Raw genomic sequence first — 5750 nt, 5'->3', positions numbered from 1 at the left:
TATATATATATATATATATATATATATTATATATATATGTGTGTGTGTATAGGTGCAGGAGTGACTGTGTGGTGAGTAGCTTGCTTACCAATGACATGGTTCTGGGTTCAGTCCCACTGCACTTTCTTTTTGAATAACCTTGTATATATGTATATGTTTGTGTATCTGTGTTTGTCCCACCACCATCGCTTGACAACCGATGTATGTGAAAGTGGCTGTGAAACAATTGACAAATGGAAAAGATATAGGAGAGGATTTCTGGAAAAATTTTTAAATGTCGCAGAAATATTTTGATAGATAAATTGACTGAGCTTATGGTCTAAATGTAGTAAATAGGAACTATCTCTCAACAATTTAAAAGACACAATGATTGTACATCTATATAAGTATAAAAGTAATAAGTATGAATGTGACAATCATTGTGGCATATTGATGCTCTCTGTTGCAGAGAAAAATCCTCACTGGTGTCATTTTAAATGGTATTAACTTAGTTAGTTCTGTCTATCCAGAGAACCAGTGTAGGTTTAGGTTAGTGGATATGATATTCAGTTTGCAACAAGTTCAGGAGAAGGCCTGGGAGCACAGTAAAGACCTCTATGTGGTATTTGTTGACCTTGACCTTATAAAAGCCTATAACTATGCCAGCAAGCTTGTGGAAAGTATTAGTAAAGCTTGGGAGTCCCAAGCAAATGCTAAATATCATAGTGTTTCTACATAAAGATATGAAGGCATCTGCTCTCTCAATTGGTAGTCAGTCTCAGCCTTTTGATGTTAAATATGGCATCAAACAACGTTGTGTTTTGGGATCAGTATTATTTGTACTATTTTTTGTGGTAGTGTTGGATTGTGCCTTTTCTGATGTAAAAGAGGGTGTCTTTCTTGAACAACAGGTGGGGTCTTAACCAGCTGCATTTCAAAGCAAGGGCTAAAGTTGCATCTCAAACAATAAGAGATGATAACAGATGATTGTGCCCTAGTTCCTCATACACTTGAGGACGTCTAGCACATCATTGATACATTAGGAAAGAAAACTGTGAGAATCTTGAAAGAAACCATACAAACTGGAGGAGAGAGTGCTTTTTCTAGCTTCAATTTTTTGAAACTCAAAGGGTACTTCATTAAGAGCATTTGCAGGAAAATAGTAAAATAAATCACTAGAACAACTGTCTCCCTACAAACTACCATCGTCCACATTGTGAATTCTCATTTAGACCTCATGCTAGTTTAAGAAGTCATGCTCATATCCATATTGCTTTTGGTGGCTTGAGGAATTACATGAAGAGTCACCAGGTGAAGTGAATGAATTGTAAACATTGGTGAATAGTAGTTATACTATTGCAAGTGTGTTGTTGGTTGTCTATTTGGTTGGATTATTTTCTGTCTTCTCAATGAACACTCATATATCATCTTTGACAGGAAAGTTCACCATATACATATAATTGCATTTAGTATCAAATGAGGATGTTTATCAAATGAGGACATTTAGTACCAAATGCACAAATTGCAACCCGTTCACTAACATAAATCATGTCAAATAATAAAAGTTTTAGTTAAGTTAAAAGTCTTTGTGTGTTTCTGCATGGCTAACATGTGTCTTCCACTTTGCAATCTTTTTTAGCTTCAACACACCGTCTCAGATCAAATCATTTGCTTTACAAGTGCACCTCCCTTCAAAGTATGTATGTATGCATATGTGTGTGTGTGTGTGCATGCATATGTGTGTAAGTATGTATGTATATATGTAAGCATGCATGCACATGTGTGTGTATGTGTCTGTGTGTGTGTTTGTGTGTGTACATATGTATGTATGGACATATAGAAGTACATACATATGGAAAGATAGATGGACGGATGTACAGACTGACAGATGGACAAACATACATAGGTACTTTGATGCATACATACATACATACATACATAAAAGGTGGCACTCCGTTGGTTACAACGACAAGGGTTCCAGTTGATCCGATCAACGGAACAGCCTGCTCATGGAATTAACGTGCAAATGGCTGAGCACTCCATAGACACGTGTACCCCTAACGTAGTTCTCAGGGAGATTCAGTGTGACACAGAGTGTGACAAGGCTGGCCTTTTGAAATACAGGTAACACAGAAACAGGAAGAAAGAGTGAGAGAAAGTTGTGGTAAAAGAGTACAGCAGGGTTCGCCACAATCCCCTGCCAGAACCTCATGGAGCTTTAGGTGCTTTTGCTCAATAAACACTCACAATGCCCGGTCTGGGAGTCGAAACCGCGATCCTACAACTGCGAGTCCGCTGCCCTAACCACTGGGCCATTGTACTTCTACTCATACATACATACATACATACATATGTATCCAAGTATACAGGCTATTCTGAATTTCAGCCATAGATGGGCTGTTCACAACTGTGGAGACAGGAGAAAACTCTGGAGTTTATATAGAGTTCTGTTAAAGTTAGCTGGTGCCTCAAAGTAGATTGGGTGTAAACTATGTGAAGAAGTGGGTAATGATATTTTTAGGTATGTGTAGTAGCTAGAACTAAACTACTCCACTGTAATTGAATATCCTTTCTTCATTGAAATTTATTTAGGGAAGGTTGGACTTATAACATTTGATCTTTGCTTGGCTAGAAGTCCAAAGATCAGTTTATTAACAGATGGTTTACTGAAAGATGTTTATAATGTGGCTCAGTGGGGAATGAGGTTAGTAGTATACAGTCTCTAATACATAGACTTAGTGAATGGTGACAGAGGTTGAATGACAAGAATGGTGGAATGGGGGATTAATGCAGATAGAAAAAAGTGGTGGGGAAATGAGGTGTAGGGGTACAAGTTATTAGAGAGATGAAGTGATGGGGAGATGAGTGAAAGTGGGAGACAAAGGGTAGGTGTTGAGAATGCAGGGGTGCAGTGATACCATATGTTGGTTTGGCAAAATACAAATATATTTTTGTCTACATTCACGCCTGTGCTCCCCACCACTACACATACACAGGCATATATACACATACATATATATGTATATGTGTATGTATATATGCACAACTGGACTCTCTTGTCCAATTTCCCCTTCAAGACATCCTCGTCACTCATTATCTCTCTCAAAGCAGTATTCTGCTGTTGTAATTAAATGTGAAGAGAACTGCCTATTTCACCAGCTTCTTCATAATACCACTTATCTTTCTCACTACCTGGTATCTATCCTTTATTCTTAATACTGTCCCTTCTACTCACATTTCACATTGCTCCCTTTTCTGAGCCCCCAAATTATCTCTTCTTCACCCTCCTATGAGTTACTCTCTCCCCTTTCACACTAAATCTCCCTACCCAATCACACATCATAATCTCTCTCTCTCTTTCTCCCAGTTTCTCTTATCCTTCTGTTGTTGACTCCTTTCTGCACTGTCAGTCATATCCTGCCCCTACATCCCCTCAATTCATATGTAATTACTAATCACCTCTCCGACCAACCTAATCTCCATAATTGTCACCTACTCTTCCACTTCTCTATTTATCATCCCCCCAACACTTGTTCTTCCTCATATTCACCCCTTACCCATTCCTTATCTTTAACAAACTCTCACTCTCCCATACATTCTTGTAGCCTATACTCACCTACACTTCTTGTTCCCTTATTCCCACTCACTTCACTTGTATCTTGAGGGTCCATTCTGATATCGCATTACCACTGCTTTTATCTCTTTGTAGCTTCACCTCAGCTTCCTCTGCTCTCTCTTCTATGAGTAGCCCTGTGGCTTTTCTACAACAAAAGACCTGTCCTTTTCTGGTCCTTTCTCTCACACTTTAACCTCCTCATCACCTAGCTTAAAGCCATCTCCCTCTCTACTGTAGCCCCATTCAATCGAATGGGATCTTAGCCTTGCAAGCTACATGGTAACCGCACTAGTGCTGATGTTATGAACAGAGCACCCAGTACATGTTTAAAAGAGATTAACATTAGGAAGAGTATCCGGCCATACAAACCATTCCAAAGCAAACACTGGAGCATGTGCCTGCTGAATCCTATCAAACCAGCCAACCCATACCAGCATAGAACATAAATGTTAAATGATGATGATAATGATAATGATGGTTAGACACATATTGCTTACACACATGTATATACATACTAATATATATATAAGTGCAGGAGTGGCTGTGTGGTAAGAAGCTTGCTTACCAACCACATGGTTCTGGGTTCAGTCCCACTGCATAGCACCTTGGGCAAGTGTCTTCTACTATAGACTTGAGCTGACCAAAGTCTTGTGAGTGGATTTAGTAGAGGGAAATGCATGTATGTATGTATGTATGTAGGTATGTACGTACGTACATACGTATGTATGTATGTATGTATGTATGTATGTATGTATGTATGTATGTGTGTATTTGTGTTTATTCCCCCCACCATTGCTTGACAACCGATGGTGGTGTGTTTACATGCACATAACTTAGCGGTTTGGCAAGAGACTAATAGAATAAGTACTAGGCTTACAAAGAATAAGTCATGAGATCAATTTGTTCAACTTCAACTAAAGGCGGTGCTCCAGCATGGCCACAGTCAAATAACTGAAGCAAATAAAAGAACAAAAGAATATATATATCATCATCATCATATTATATCTATTTTCTATGCAACAATGGGTTTGACGGGTCATCATGACTCATGCCTCCATGGGAAACCGGACATTAAATGATTAAAATGATGATGATGATGATAATGATTTATATATATATACACACACACAAATATGTATATATACACAAATATGTATCTACTACATATGTGGGAAATTCTGTCTGTGGGTGTGTTTGTTGTGGAGTTGTTAGCTAACTCCTCCTACATCGTTTTATCGATTTTGATGAAGCTTGACACGTGAGTAGAACTTATGTCTGGAAACTTCATGGCATACTTATATTGTTGAAAAAAATTGACAATAGGGCCCCTGGAAGGGATCCTTATATATATATATATCTAATATATTTAATTTTAACAGCCAAGGGAAATAACCCATTCATTTTCTTAAATCATTTGGTATAAATCAAATTGAGTATGCTTATTTCTTAGTATTTGAACTGTTAGAGTTCTTTTCACAATTTATCCAGTACAACTCTTAAACAAGTAAATAGTATTTTCCTAAACAATAGGTCCAGTTATTTTGGTTAGTGACTTATTTACGAATATTACCCGCTGAAGGTAATATTCTTTGGGAACGCACAAAAGCCCTTTTCAGAGTTATTTACTTTGAATTGTTATTATCTCATATCTGATTAGCCTGTTATTGCGTAACATGCTTCACGATTTTAGTATACATACCTTATTAGTAATTCCTCCTAAGTTCTATATACTCTGGGAATGCATTAAAGCCCTTTTCAGAGCTACTTTATTTGAATTCTTACTATCGGGTAACTAATTTCATGCTATTACATAACTGACTTCACAATTTGTGTGTTCATAACTTATTGGGAATTCCTAAAAACAAGATCCTGTGTAAGACAGTTCGGTATTATCTGTAAATGCACAAAAACCGTTTTAAGGGCTACATACTTTGTATTATTGTTATTGGATTAGTGAAACAATTATGGAGTCAAGGATAAGCCCCGCTTTCCTGGGTATTACCGGGTACGTCAGCTAGTATATATATATATATATATATATATTTGATTTTTGATCACCTTGTTTTTGGAATTGTTTGGATAATATTATACTATATTCTGGTGCCTAAACTTAAGTGCCGCATTCCATTTTGAATCTAAATTTTATATATATATA

General features: G+C 37.2%; 1 protein-coding gene across 2 annotated transcripts in view; it reads left to right on the top strand.

The window, feature by feature from the left end:
• The window catches only part of LOC106872342 (xaa-Pro aminopeptidase 1), a 79624-nt gene that overhangs the window by 15819 nt on the left and 58055 nt on the right, over positions 1-5750 (top strand). The window lies entirely within an intron of this gene.

This window comes from Octopus bimaculoides, chromosome 2 (genome assembly GCF_001194135.2).
Source record: "Octopus bimaculoides isolate UCB-OBI-ISO-001 chromosome 2, ASM119413v2, whole genome shotgun sequence".
In the NCBI taxonomy this organism is placed as follows: domain Eukaryota; kingdom Metazoa; phylum Mollusca; class Cephalopoda; order Octopoda; family Octopodidae; genus Octopus; species Octopus bimaculoides.
This window is presented reverse-complemented; position numbering and strand designations above follow the sequence as displayed.